The sequence below is a fragment of the Patella vulgata genome, unplaced genomic scaffold (genome assembly GCF_932274485.2).
Source record: "Patella vulgata unplaced genomic scaffold, xgPatVulg1.2 scaffold_51, whole genome shotgun sequence".
Classification (NCBI taxonomy): Eukaryota; Metazoa; Mollusca; class Gastropoda; family Patellidae; genus Patella; species Patella vulgata.
Window position 1 is genome coordinate 21001 of NW_026606049.1, and position 14046 is coordinate 35046.

The window sequence follows — 14046 nt, forward strand, 5'->3', positions numbered from 1 at the left end:
AACAAATCTGTTGTTATCTAATAAACAAACATATATGCAATTCCCTGACCAAAGAATATGAAAATCTATGCATTTTCAGATGAGCTGTGCGGCATTCTGCAAACACTATAATGCATCAGAAAACTGCGGAATTTCAGACAGAAATTTAAAAGCACATGAATTTTGAATTAAACAGAACATTTTTATTTTTGAACATAAATGCATTCTGTAAAAAGATGAGATAAATTCAATATAAATCAAACACGAAAATACTTTAAAACAGTAATCATGATGCAATATTAGACTTTTTAACACTTTCATCGAAAACCACACAGTTTTTCTCTGTTAACGTAGTTTCAAGTGCCAAATTGTGGTCAAATCTAAAATGTTGAAACATGCAGTGCCTATGAATTTTAAAATATCTCCTATATAGCTGTATTTCCATAGGATAAGTAAGTTGAAATAATCTGATTATGTAACACTACAACAGCTTTTTCATCCCTACCCCCCAGTTTGGAATCTGATAATTTAAAAGCACATGAATTTTGAATTCCACAGAACATTTTTATTTTTGAACATAAATGCATTCTTCAAAAAGATGAGATGAATTCAATATAAATCAAACACGAAAATACTTTAAAACAGTAATCATGATGCAATATTAGACTTTTAACACTTTCATCGAAAACCACACAGTTTTTCTCTGTTAACATAGTTTTAAGTGCCAAATTGTGGTCAAATCTAAAATGTTGAAACATGCAGTGCCTATGAATTTCAAAATATCTCCTATATAGCTGTATTTCCACAGGATAAGTAAGTTGAAATAATCTGATTATGTAACACTACAACAGTTTTTTCATCCCCACCCCCCGGTATGGAATCTGATACATTGCTGACCAATCATAGGTCGCCCCGTTCACTCGAGCCTGTCAAATGATTTACAATGGCGATGGTGCCTACAACTTTCCTGACCAAGAGATATGCACAACCGTCGATCAACACACAAGCCATTAATGTTATCTTCCAATATGAGAGGCCATGATAAACACACAAGCGTCCTTTTCAAGCTCGGAAATTAAGTCATCACCAAAAAGCAAAGTTTACAGAGGTCCCAAACTGATTACGATTTGCCCTCCACTTCCACCACAGGTGTCATAGAGATCAGGGATGAAATTGATATGCATCATCGTTCTCCTAAAGCCAGTCCAGGAAGAGATCAGGTTTTGAGATGTAGACCTGAAATGTTAAATTTGGATGAGAATGAGAATTCTGGGGCGAATACTATCCAGGGAAATGGTCATTGACATCCAGAAAATGGTCAAAATGTGGAATTCTGTCATTCAGTTAAATGTCAAGGGGAGAAGACAGGCCTGTGCAGTACCAAATTTCCAGCCCATTACTATTAGTGAGCAGAAGTGGGGATGAGGTTGGATTTACTTCTTAAAAGTGTATGAAATGCACATTTATCTCACCTGTTTTGCTTCTTTTTTTTTAATACTTGTGTTGAGGTCAATCATTCCACTCTATGAAACAATGCCCTGGCACCTGAAATGATAGGAGGCTGGGGATAAATATGCAATAAAAAACAGTGAGAAAATAAGAAAAAAATATGGTTTCAACTGGAAATAGAAATAAACCTCTTTATTTCTCGCGAACAGCCCGTCACTGGCCCTCCAAAAAGAAACCAGTTAACAATCAGTAAAAAAGTAAACCTTGAGTGTCACATAAGTCTAAGCCAATCTCAAAGGTAGATGCCATGTTTTGAGGTTCGGTCTAAATATTAAGGCCAACTGCATGTTTGGTCAAAAGTCACACAGGTGTGAATTTTGGAGTGTACATGTTAACATTTCATTGTATGATGTCAAAAACATGTTAGGTCTAAATGTTAAGGCCAACTGCAGACTTGGTTCAAGGTCACAACATGTAAATAGGGTTAGGGCACATGATTTTTTTACACAATTGTGGGTTTGGGCTAGGGTCAGAACTAGGTCTTGGCTTAGGCCTAGGCTACATGCTTCTTGACAAGATTGTGGGTTAGGGTTAGGGTAAGGACTGGGTCTTGGGTTAGGGTTAGGGTCAGCCTTGTTTACATCTCGTGACTTTAGACCAAATCTGGAGTTGAGTTGGCCTTAATATTTAGACCTAACCATGTTTTGATATCATTGTGAAGAAAATGTTACACATTTACAACCCAAAATTCACACTCAACCAACGGATACCCCCAATCATGGCTATTTTGATACCAAATAGTCAAAAAACTTACTGCTGGGCAATAAAAAAGCAGTATTCTTACTATTTCTGACACTTTCCATTCAAAATTTCAGGAAATAAGCCCTTGAAAAAATATCAACATCCCGAGTCGGCCATGTTTCTTTACCTCATCAGGACTCAGACTAGCAATTATTTGCCCATTGACTTCAATGTTAAATGGCTGTAACATCACAGGCTGTAGCTTTTTTCTCAACATTCCGTTGGTTCCAATCTTTATAGGCACAATGGGGACAACATTTGGCAATCTCCTCATCATAATTTTGTAGGGGGTTGACCATTTAGATTTTTTGCTACACGGATTTGAAGTTGACTGGGGTGAAAATCTCACTTCCGACACAATGACTGCTCTGCAGAAAGACACTTTACACCCCCTATCCCTCCGCTGTAATATCATCAGTATTACCCAAAACTGCTATGAAATTGCAAATTTGATCCCTTTTCTCCAATTCTAGACCAAAAAGTCAACCCAAAAATGCAGGAAGAGGGGAGAAAAAAATTAAGGGAAAAATTGTCTATTTATAACTCGCACTACATTCGTCCATCATGAAATAAGGGGAAATAATTACTAGTCTTAGTCCATATATATATACCTCACATGTTTCTGCAGTTTAAACAAATCTGTTGTTATCTAATAAACAAACATATATGCAATTCCCTGACCAAAGAATATGAAAATCTATGCATTTTCAGATGAGCTGTGCGGCATTCTGCAAACACTATAATGCATCAGAAAACTGCGGAATTTCAGACAGAAATTTAAAAGCACATGAATTTTGAATTAAACAGAACATTTTTATTTTTGAACATAAATGCATTCTGTAAAAAGATGAGATAAATTCAATATAAATCAAACACGAAAATACTTTAAAACAGTAATCATGATGCAATATTAGACTTTTTAACACTTTCATCGAAAACCACACAGTTTTTCTCTGTTAACGTAGTTTCAAGTGCCAAATTGTGGTCAAATCTAAAATGTTGAAACATGCAGTGCCTATGAATTTTAAAATATCTCCTATATAGCTGTATTTCCATAGGATAAGTAAGTTGAAATAATCTGATTATGTAACACTACAACAGCTTTTTCATCCCTACCCCCCAGTTTGGAATCTGATAATTTAAAAGCACATGAATTTTGAATTCCACAGAACATTTTTATTTTTGAACATAAATGCATTCTTCAAAAAGATGAGATGAATTCAATATAAATCAAACACGAAAATACTTTAAAACAGTAATCATGATGCAATATTAGACTTTTAACACTTTCATCGAAAACCACACAGTTTTTCTCTGTTAACATAGTTTTAAGTGCCAAATTGTGGTCAAATCTAAAATGTTGAAACATGCAGTGCCTATGAATTTCAAAATATCTCCTATATAGCTGTATTTCCACAGGATAAGTAAGTTGAAATAATCTGATTATGTAACACTACAACAGTTTTTTCATCCCCACCCCCCGGTATGGAATCTGATACATTGCTGACCAATCATAGGTCGCCCCGTTCACTCGAGCCTGTCAAATGATTTACAATGGCGATGGTGCCTACAACTTTCCTGACCAAGAGATATGCACAACCGTCGATCAACACACAAGCCATTAATGTTATCTTCCAATATGAGAGGCCATGATAAACACACAAGCGTCCTTTTCAAGCTCGGAAATTAAGTCATCACCAAAAAGCAAAGTTTACAGAGGTCCCAAACTGATTACGATTTGCCCTCCACTTCCACCACAGGTGTCATAGAGATCAGGGATGAAATTGATATGCATCATCGTTCTCCTAAAGCCAGTCCAGGAAGAGATCAGGTTTTGAGATGTAGACCTGAAATGTTAAATTTGGATGAGAATGAGAATTCTGGGGCGAATACTATCCAGGGAAATGGTCATTGACATCCAGAAAATGGTCAAAATGTGGAATTCTGTCATTCAGTTAAATGTCAAGGGGAGAAGACAGGCCTGTGCAGTACCAAATTTCCAGCCCATTACTATTAGTGAGCAGAAGTGGGGATGAGGTTGGATTTACTTCTTAAAAGTGTATGAAATGCACATTTATCTCACCTGTTTTGCTTCTTTTTTTTTAATACTTGTGTTGAGGTCAATCATTCCACTCTATGAAACAATGCCCTGGCACCTGAAATGATAGGAGGCTGGGGATAAATATGCAATAAAAAACAGTGAGAAAATAAGAAAAAAATATGGTTTCAACTGGAAATAGAAATAAACCTCTTTATTTCTCGCGAACAGCCCGTCACTGGCCCTCCAAAAAGAAACCAGTTAACAATCAGTAAAAAAGTAAACCTTGAGTGTCACATAAGTCTAAGCCAATCTCAAAGGTAGATGCCATGTTTTGAGGTTCGGTCTAAATATTAAGGCCAACTGCATGTTTGGTCAAAAGTCACACAGGTGTGAATTTTGGAGTGTACATGTTAACATTTCATTGTATGATGTCAAAAACATGTTAGGTCTAAATGTTAAGGCCAACTGCAGACTTGGTTCAAGGTCACAACATGTAAATAGGGTTAGGGCACATGATTTTTTTACACAATTGTGGGTTTGGGCTAGGGTCAGAACTAGGTCTTGGCTTAGGCCTAGGCTACATGCTTCTTGACAAGATTGTGGGTTAGGGTTAGGGTAAGGACTGGGTCTTGGGTTAGGGTTAGGGTCAGCCTTGTTTACATCTCGTGACTTTAGACCAAATCTGGAGTTGAGTTGGCCTTAATATTTAGACCTAACCATGTTTTGATATCATTGTGAAGAAAATGTTACACATTTACAACCCAAAATTCACACTCAACCAACGGATACCCCCAATCATGGCTATTTTGATACCAAATAGTCAAAAAACTTACTGCTGGGCAATAAAAAAGCAGTATTCTTACTATTTCTGACACTTTCCATTCAAAATTTCAGGAAATAAGCCCTTGAAAAAATATCAACATCCCGAGTCGGCCATGTTTCTTTACCTCATCAGGACTCAGACTAGCAATTATTTGCCCATTGACTTCAATGTTAAATGGCTGTAACATCACAGGCTGTAGCTTTTTTCTCAACATTCCGTTGGTTCCAATCTTTATAGGCACAATGGGGACAACATTTGGCAATCTCCTCATCATAATTTTGTAGGGGGTTGACCATTTAGATTTTTTGCTACACGGATTTGAAGTTGACTGGGGTGAAAATCTCACTTCCGACACAATGACTGCTCTGCAGAAAGACACTTTACACCCCCTATCCCTCCGCTGTAATATCATCAGTATTACCCAAAACTGCTATGAAATTGCAAATTTGATCCCTTTTCTCCAATTCTAGACCAAAAAGTCAACCCAAAAATGCAGGAAGAGGGGAGAAAAAAATTAAGGGAAAAATTGTCTATTTATAACTCGCACTACATTCGTCCATCATGAAATAAGGGGAAATAATTACTAGTCTTAGTCCTATATACCTCACATGTTTCTGCAGTTTAAACAAATCTGTTGTTATCTAATAAACAAACATATATGCAATTCCCTGACCAAAGAATATGAAAATCTATGCATTTTCAGATGAGCTGTGCGGCATTCTGCAAACACTATAATGCATCAGAAAACTGCGGAATTTCAGACAGAAATTTAAAAGCACATGAATTTTGAATTAAACAGAACATTTTTATTTTTGAACATAAATGCATTCTGTAAAAAGATGAGATAAATTCAATATAAATCAAACACGAAAATACTTTAAAACAGTAATCATGATGCAATATTAGACTTTTTAACACTTTCATCGAAAACCACACAGTTTTTCTCTGTTAACGTAGTTTCAAGTGCCAAATTGTGGTCAAATCTAAAATGTTGAAACATGCAGTGCCTATGAATTTTAAAATATCTCCTATATAGCTGTATTTCCATAGGATAAGTAAGTTGAAATAATCTGATTATGTAACACTACAACAGCTTTTTCATCCCTACCCCCCAGTTTGGAATCTGATAATTTAAAAGCACATGAATTTTGAATTCCACAGAACATTTTTATTTTTGAACATAAATGCATTCTTCAAAAAGATGAGATGAATTCAATATAAATCAAACACGAAAATACTTTAAAACAGTAATCATGATGCAATATTAGACTTTTAACACTTTCATCGAAAACCACACAGTTTTTCTCTGTTAACATAGTTTTAAGTGCCAAATTGTGGTCAAATCTAAAATGTTGAAACATGCAGTGCCTATGAATTTCAAAATATCTCCTATATAGCTGTATTTCCACAGGATAAGTAAGTTGAAATAATCTGATTATGTAACACTACAACAGTTTTTTCATCCCCACCCCCCGGTATGGAATCTGATACATTGCTGACCAATCATAGGTCGCCCCGTTCACTCGAGCCTGTCAAATGATTTACAATGGCGATGGTGCCTACAACTTTCCTGACCAAGAGATATGCACAACCGTCGATCAACACACAAGCCATTAATGTTATCTTCCAATATGAGAGGCCATGATAAACACACAAGCGTCCTTTTCAAGCTCGGAAATTAAGTCATCACCAAAAAGCAAAGTTTACAGAGGTCCCAAACTGATTACGATTTGCCCTCCACTTCCACCACAGGTGTCATAGAGATCAGGGATGAAATTGATATGCATCATCGTTCTCCTAAAGCCAGTCCAGGAAGAGATCAGGTTTTGAGATGTAGACCTGAAATGTTAAATTTGGATGAGAATGAGAATTCTGGGGCGAATACTATCCAGGGAAATGGTCATTGACATCCAGAAAATGGTCAAAATGTGGAATTCTGTCATTCAGTTAAATGTCAAGGGGAGAAGACAGGCCTGTGCAGTACCAAATTTCCAGCCCATTACTATTAGTGAGCAGAAGTGGGGATGAGGTTGGATTTACTTCTTAAAAGTGTATGAAATGCACATTTATCTCACCTGTTTTGCTTCTTTTTTTTTAATACTTGTGTTGAGGTCAATCATTCCACTCTATGAAACAATGCCCTGGCACCTGAAATGATAGGAGGCTGGGGATAAATATGCAATAAAAAACAGTGAGAAAATAAGAAAAAAATATGGTTTCAACTGGAAATAGAAATAAACCTCTTTATTTCTCGCGAACAGCCCGTCACTGGCCCTCCAAAAAGAAACCAGTTAACAATCAGTAAAAAAGTAAACCTTGAGTGTCACATAAGTCTAAGCCAATCTCAAAGGTAGATGCCATGTTTTGAGGTTCGGTCTAAATATTAAGGCCAACTGCATGTTTGGTCAAAAGTCACACAGGTGTGAATTTTGGAGTGTACATGTTAACATTTCATTGTATGATGTCAAAAACATGTTAGGTCTAAATGTTAAGGCCAACTGCAGACTTGGTTCAAGGTCACAACATGTAAATAGGGTTAGGGCACATGATTTTTTTACACAATTGTGGGTTTGGGCTAGGGTCAGAACTAGGTCTTGGCTTAGGCCTAGGCTACATGCTTCTTGACAAGATTGTGGGTTAGGGTTAGGGTAAGGACTGGGTCTTGGGTTAGGGTTAGGGTCAGCCTTGTTTACATCTCGTGACTTTAGACCAAATCTGGAGTTGAGTTGGCCTTAATATTTAGACCTAACCATGTTTTGATATCATTGTGAAGAAAATGTTACACATTTACAACCCAAAATTCACACTCAACCAACGGATACCCCCAATCATGGCTATTTTGATACCAAATAGTCAAAAAACTTACTGCTGGGCAATAAAAAAGCAGTATTCTTACTATTTCTGACACTTTCCATTCAAAATTTCAGGAAATAAGCCCTTGAAAAAATATCAACATCCCGAGTCGGCCATGTTTCTTTACCTCATCAGGACTCAGACTAGCAATTATTTGCCCATTGACTTCAATGTTAAATGGCTGTAACATCACAGGCTGTAGCTTTTTTCTCAACATTCCGTTGGTTCCAATCTTTATAGGCACAATGGGGACAACATTTGGCAATCTCCTCATCATAATTTTGTAGGGGGTTGACCATTTAGATTTTTTGCTACACGGATTTGAAGTTGACTGGGGTGAAAATCTCACTTCCGACACAATGACTGCTCTGCAGAAAGACACTTTACACCCCCTATCCCTCCGCTGTAATATCATCAGTATTACCCAAAACTGCTATGAAATTGCAAATTTGATCCCTTTTCTCCAATTCTAGACCAAAAAGTCAACCCAAAAATGCAGGAAGAGGGGAGAAAAAAATTAAGGGAAAAATTGTCTATTTATAACTCGCACTACATTCGTCCATCATGAAATAAGGGGAAATAATTACTAGTCTTAGTCCTATATACCTCACATGTTTCTGCAGTTTAAACAAATCTGTTGTTATCTAATAAACAAACATATATGCAATTCCCTGACCAAAGAATATGAAAATCTATGCATTTTCAGATGAGCTGTGCGGCATTCTGCAAACACTATAATGCATCAGAAAACTGCGGAATTTCAGACAGAAATTTAAAAGCACATGAATTTTGAATTAAACAGAACATTTTTATTTTTGAACATAAATGCATTCTGTAAAAAGATGAGATAAATTCAATATAAATCAAACACGAAAATACTTTAAAACAGTAATCATGATGCAATATTAGACTTTTTAACACTTTCATCGAAAACCACACAGTTTTTCTCTGTTAACGTAGTTTCAAGTGCCAAATTGTGGTCAAATCTAAAATGTTGAAACATGCAGTGCCTATGAATTTTAAAATATCTCCTATATAGCTGTATTTCCATAGGATAAGTAAGTTGAAATAATCTGATTATGTAACACTACAACAGCTTTTTCATCCCTACCCCCCAGTTTGGAATCTGATAATTTAAAAGCACATGAATTTTGAATTCCACAGAACATTTTTATTTTTGAACATAAATGCATTCTTCAAAAAGATGAGATGAATTCAATATAAATCAAACACGAAAATACTTTAAAACAGTAATCATGATGCAATATTAGACTTTTAACACTTTCATCGAAAACCACACAGTTTTTCTCTGTTAACATAGTTTTAAGTGCCAAATTGTGGTCAAATCTAAAATGTTGAAACATGCAGTGCCTATGAATTTCAAAATATCTCCTATATAGCTGTATTTCCACAGGATAAGTAAGTTGAAATAATCTGATTATGTAACACTACAACAGTTTTTTCATCCCCACCCCCCGGTATGGAATCTGATACATTGCTGACCAATCATAGGTCGCCCCGTTCACTCGAGCCTGTCAAATGATTTACAATGGCGATGGTGCCTACAACTTTCCTGACCAAGAGATATGCACAACCGTCGATCAACACACAAGCCATTAATGTTATCTTCCAATATGAGAGGCCATGATAAACACACAAGCGTCCTTTTCAAGCTCGGAAATTAAGTCATCACCAAAAAGCAAAGTTTACAGAGGTCCCAAACTGATTACGATTTGCCCTCCACTTCCACCACAGGTGTCATAGAGATCAGGGATGAAATTGATATGCATCATCGTTCTCCTAAAGCCAGTCCAGGAAGAGATCAGGTTTTGAGATGTAGACCTGAAATGTTAAATTTGGATGAGAATGAGAATTCTGGGGCGAATACTATCCAGGGAAATGGTCATTGACATCCAGAAAATGGTCAAAATGTGGAATTCTGTCATTCAGTTAAATGTCAAGGGGAGAAGACAGGCCTGTGCAGTACCAAATTTCCAGCCCATTACTATTAGTGAGCAGAAGTGGGGATGAGGTTGGATTTACTTCTTAAAAGTGTATGAAATGCACATTTATCTCACCTGTTTTGCTTCTTTTTTTTTAATACTTGTGTTGAGGTCAATCATTCCACTCTATGAAACAATGCCCTGGCACCTGAAATGATAGGAGGCTGGGGATAAATATGCAATAAAAAACAGTGAGAAAATAAGAAAAAAATATGGTTTCAACTGGAAATAGAAATAAACCTCTTTATTTCTCGCGAACAGCCCGTCACTGGCCCTCCAAAAAGAAACCAGTTAACAATCAGTAAAAAAGTAAACCTTGAGTGTCACATAAGTCTAAGCCAATCTCAAAGGTAGATGCCATGTTTTGAGGTTCGGTCTAAATATTAAGGCCAACTGCATGTTTGGTCAAAAGTCACACAGGTGTGAATTTTGGAGTGTACATGTTAACATTTCATTGTATGATGTCAAAAACATGTTAGGTCTAAATGTTAAGGCCAACTGCAGACTTGGTTCAAGGTCACAACATGTAAATAGGGTTAGGGCACATGATTTTTTTACACAATTGTGGGTTTGGGCTAGGGTCAGAACTAGGTCTTGGCTTAGGCCTAGGCTACATGCTTCTTGACAAGATTGTGGGTTAGGGTTAGGGTAAGGACTGGGTCTTGGGTTAGGGTTAGGGTCAGCCTTGTTTACATCTCGTGACTTTAGACCAAATCTGGAGTTGAGTTGGCCTTAATATTTAGACCTAACCATGTTTTGATATCATTGTGAAGAAAATGTTACACATTTACAACCCAAAATTCACACTCAACCAACGGATACCCCCAATCATGGCTATTTTGATACCAAATAGTCAAAAAACTTACTGCTGGGCAATAAAAAAGCAGTATTCTTACTATTTCTGACACTTTCCATTCAAAATTTCAGGAAATAAGCCCTTGAAAAAATATCAACATCCCGAGTCGGCCATGTTTCTTTACCTCATCAGGACTCAGACTAGCAATTATTTGCCCATTGACTTCAATGTTAAATGGCTGTAACATCACAGGCTGTAGCTTTTTTCTCAACATTCCGTTGGTTCCAATCTTTATAGGCACAATGGGGACAACATTTGGCAATCTCCTCATCATAATTTTGTAGGGGGTTGACCATTTAGATTTTTTGCTACACGGATTTGAAGTTGACTGGGGTGAAAATCTCACTTCCGACACAATGACTGCTCTGCAGAAAGACACTTTACACCCCCTATCCCTCCGCTGTAATATCATCAGTATTACCCAAAACTGCTATGAAATTGCAAATTTGATCCCTTTTCTCCAATTCTAGACCAAAAAGTCAACCCAAAAATGCAGGAAGAGGGGAGAAAAAAATTAAGGGAAAAATTGTCTATTTATAACTCGCACTACATTCGTCCATCATGAAATAAGGGGAAATAATTACTAGTCTTAGTCCATATATATATACCTCACATGTTTCTGCAGTTTAAACAAATCTGTTGTTATCTAATAAACAAACATATATGCAATTCCCTGACCAAAGAATATGAAAATCTATGCATTTTCAGATGAGCTGTGCGGCATTCTGCAAACACTATAATGCATCAGAAAACTGCGGAATTTCAGACAGAAATTTAAAAGCACATGAATTTTGAATTAAACAGAACATTTTTATTTTTGAACATAAATGCATTCTGTAAAAAGATGAGATAAATTCAATATAAATCAAACACGAAAATACTTTAAAACAGTAATCATGATGCAATATTAGACTTTTTAACACTTTCATCGAAAACCACACAGTTTTTCTCTGTTAACGTAGTTTCAAGTGCCAAATTGTGGTCAAATCTAAAATGTTGAAACATGCAGTGCCTATGAATTTTAAAATATCTCCTATATAGCTGTATTTCCATAGGATAAGTAAGTTGAAATAATCTGATTATGTAACACTACAACAGCTTTTTCATCCCTACCCCCCAGTTTGGAATCTGATAATTTAAAAGCACATGAATTTTGAATTCCACAGAACATTTTTATTTTTGAACATAAATGCATTCTTCAAAAAGATGAGATGAATTCAATATAAATCAAACACGAAAATACTTTAAAACAGTAATCATGATGCAATATTAGACTTTTAACACTTTCATCGAAAACCACACAGTTTTTCTCTGTTAACATAGTTTTAAGTGCCAAATTGTGGTCAAATCTAAAATGTTGAAACATGCAGTGCCTATGAATTTCAAAATATCTCCTATATAGCTGTATTTCCACAGGATAAGTAAGTTGAAATAATCTGATTATGTAACACTACAACAGTTTTTTCATCCCCACCCCCCGGTATGGAATCTGATACATTGCTGACCAATCATAGGTCGCCCCGTTCACTCGAGCCTGTCAAATGATTTACAATGGCGATGGTGCCTACAACTTTCCTGACCAAGAGATATGCACAACCGTCGATCAACACACAAGCCATTAATGTTATCTTCCAATATGAGAGGCCATGATAAACACACAAGCGTCCTTTTCAAGCTCGGAAATTAAGTCATCACCAAAAAGCAAAGTTTACAGAGGTCCCAAACTGATTACGATTTGCCCTCCACTTCCACCACAGGTGTCATAGAGATCAGGGATGAAATTGATATGCATCATCGTTCTCCTAAAGCCAGTCCAGGAAGAGATCAGGTTTTGAGATGTAGACCTGAAATGTTAAATTTGGATGAGAATGAGAATTCTGGGGCGAATACTATCCAGGGAAATGGTCATTGACATCCAGAAAATGGTCAAAATGTGGAATTCTGTCATTCAGTTAAATGTCAAGGGGAGAAGACAGGCCTGTGCAGTACCAAATTTCCAGCCCATTACTATTAGTGAGCAGAAGTGGGGATGAGGTTGGATTTACTTCTTAAAAGTGTATGAAATGCACATTTATCTCACCTGTTTTGCTTCTTTTTTTTTAATACTTGTGTTGAGGTCAATCATTCCACTCTATGAAACAATGCCCTGGCACCTGAAATGATAGGAGGCTGGGGATAAATATGCAATAAAAAACAGTGAGAAAATAAGAAAAAAATATGGTTTCAACTGGAAATAGAAATAAACCTCTTTATTTCTCGCGAACAGCCCGTCACTGGCCCTCCAAAAAGAAACCAGTTAACAATCAGTAAAAAAGTAAACCTTGAGTGTCACATAAGTCTAAGCCAATCTCAAAGGTAGATGCCATGTTTTGAGGTTCGGTCTAAATATTAAGGCCAACTGCATGTTTGGTCAAAAGTCACACAGGTGTGAATTTTGGAGTGTACATGTTAACATTTCATTGTATGATGTCAAAAACATGTTAGGTCTAAATGTTAAGGCCAACTGCAGACTTGGTTCAAGGTCACAACATGTAAATAGGGTTAGGGCACATGATTTTTTTACACAATTGTGGGTTTGGGCTAGGGTCAGAACTAGGTCTTGGCTTAGGCCTAGGCTACATGCTTCTTGACAAGATTGTGGGTTAGGGTTAGGGTAAGGACTGGGTCTTGGGTTAGGGTTAGGGTCAGCCTTGTTTACATCTCGTGACTTTAGACCAAATCTGGAGTTGAGTTGGCCTTAATATTTAGACCTAACCATGTTTTGATATCATTGTGAAGAAAATGTTACACATTTACAACCCAAAATTCACACTCAACCAACGGATACCCCCAATCATGGCTATTTTGATACCAAATAGTCAAAAAACTTACTGCTGGGCAATAAAAAAGCAGTATTCTTACTATTTCTGACACTTTCCATTCAAAATTTCAGGAAATAAGCCCTTGAAAAAATATCAACATCCCGAGTCGGCCATGTTTCTTTACCTCATCAGGACTCAGACTAGCAATTATTTGCCCATTGACTTCAATGTTAAATGGCTGTAACATCACAGGCTGTAGCTTTTTTCTCAACATTCCGTTGGTTCCAATCTTTATAGGCACAATGGGGACAACATTTGGCAATCTCCTCATCATAATTTTGTAGGGGGTTGACCATTTAGATTTTTTGCTACACGGATTTGAAGTTGACTGGGGTGAAAATCTCACTTCCGACACAATGACTGCTCTGCAGAAAGACACT

General features: G+C 36.6%; 1 long non-coding RNA gene across 6 annotated transcripts; it reads right to left on the minus strand.

Moving 5' to 3' along the window:
- Positions 1–136: 136 nt before the first annotated feature.
- On the minus strand, positions 137–14024 carry LOC130014395 (uncharacterized). 6 transcript variants are annotated; one of them, XR_008789407.1, is made up of 7 exons: positions 13677–14024; positions 12886–12958; positions 10025–12649; positions 7169–9788; positions 4313–6932; positions 1452–4076; positions 137–1215 (listed from the first exon to the last, which is right to left on the minus strand). It is a non-coding gene; the product is annotated as an uncharacterized LOC130014395 (long non-coding RNA). The 6 variants fall into 6 exon arrangements; XR_008789411.1 differs by having other exon boundaries at positions 138–1215; positions 10025–10097; positions 10816–12649; positions 12886–14024; XR_008789409.1 differs by having other exon boundaries at positions 138–1215; positions 7169–7241; positions 7960–9788; positions 12886–14024.
- Positions 14025–14046: the final 22 nt, after the last annotated feature.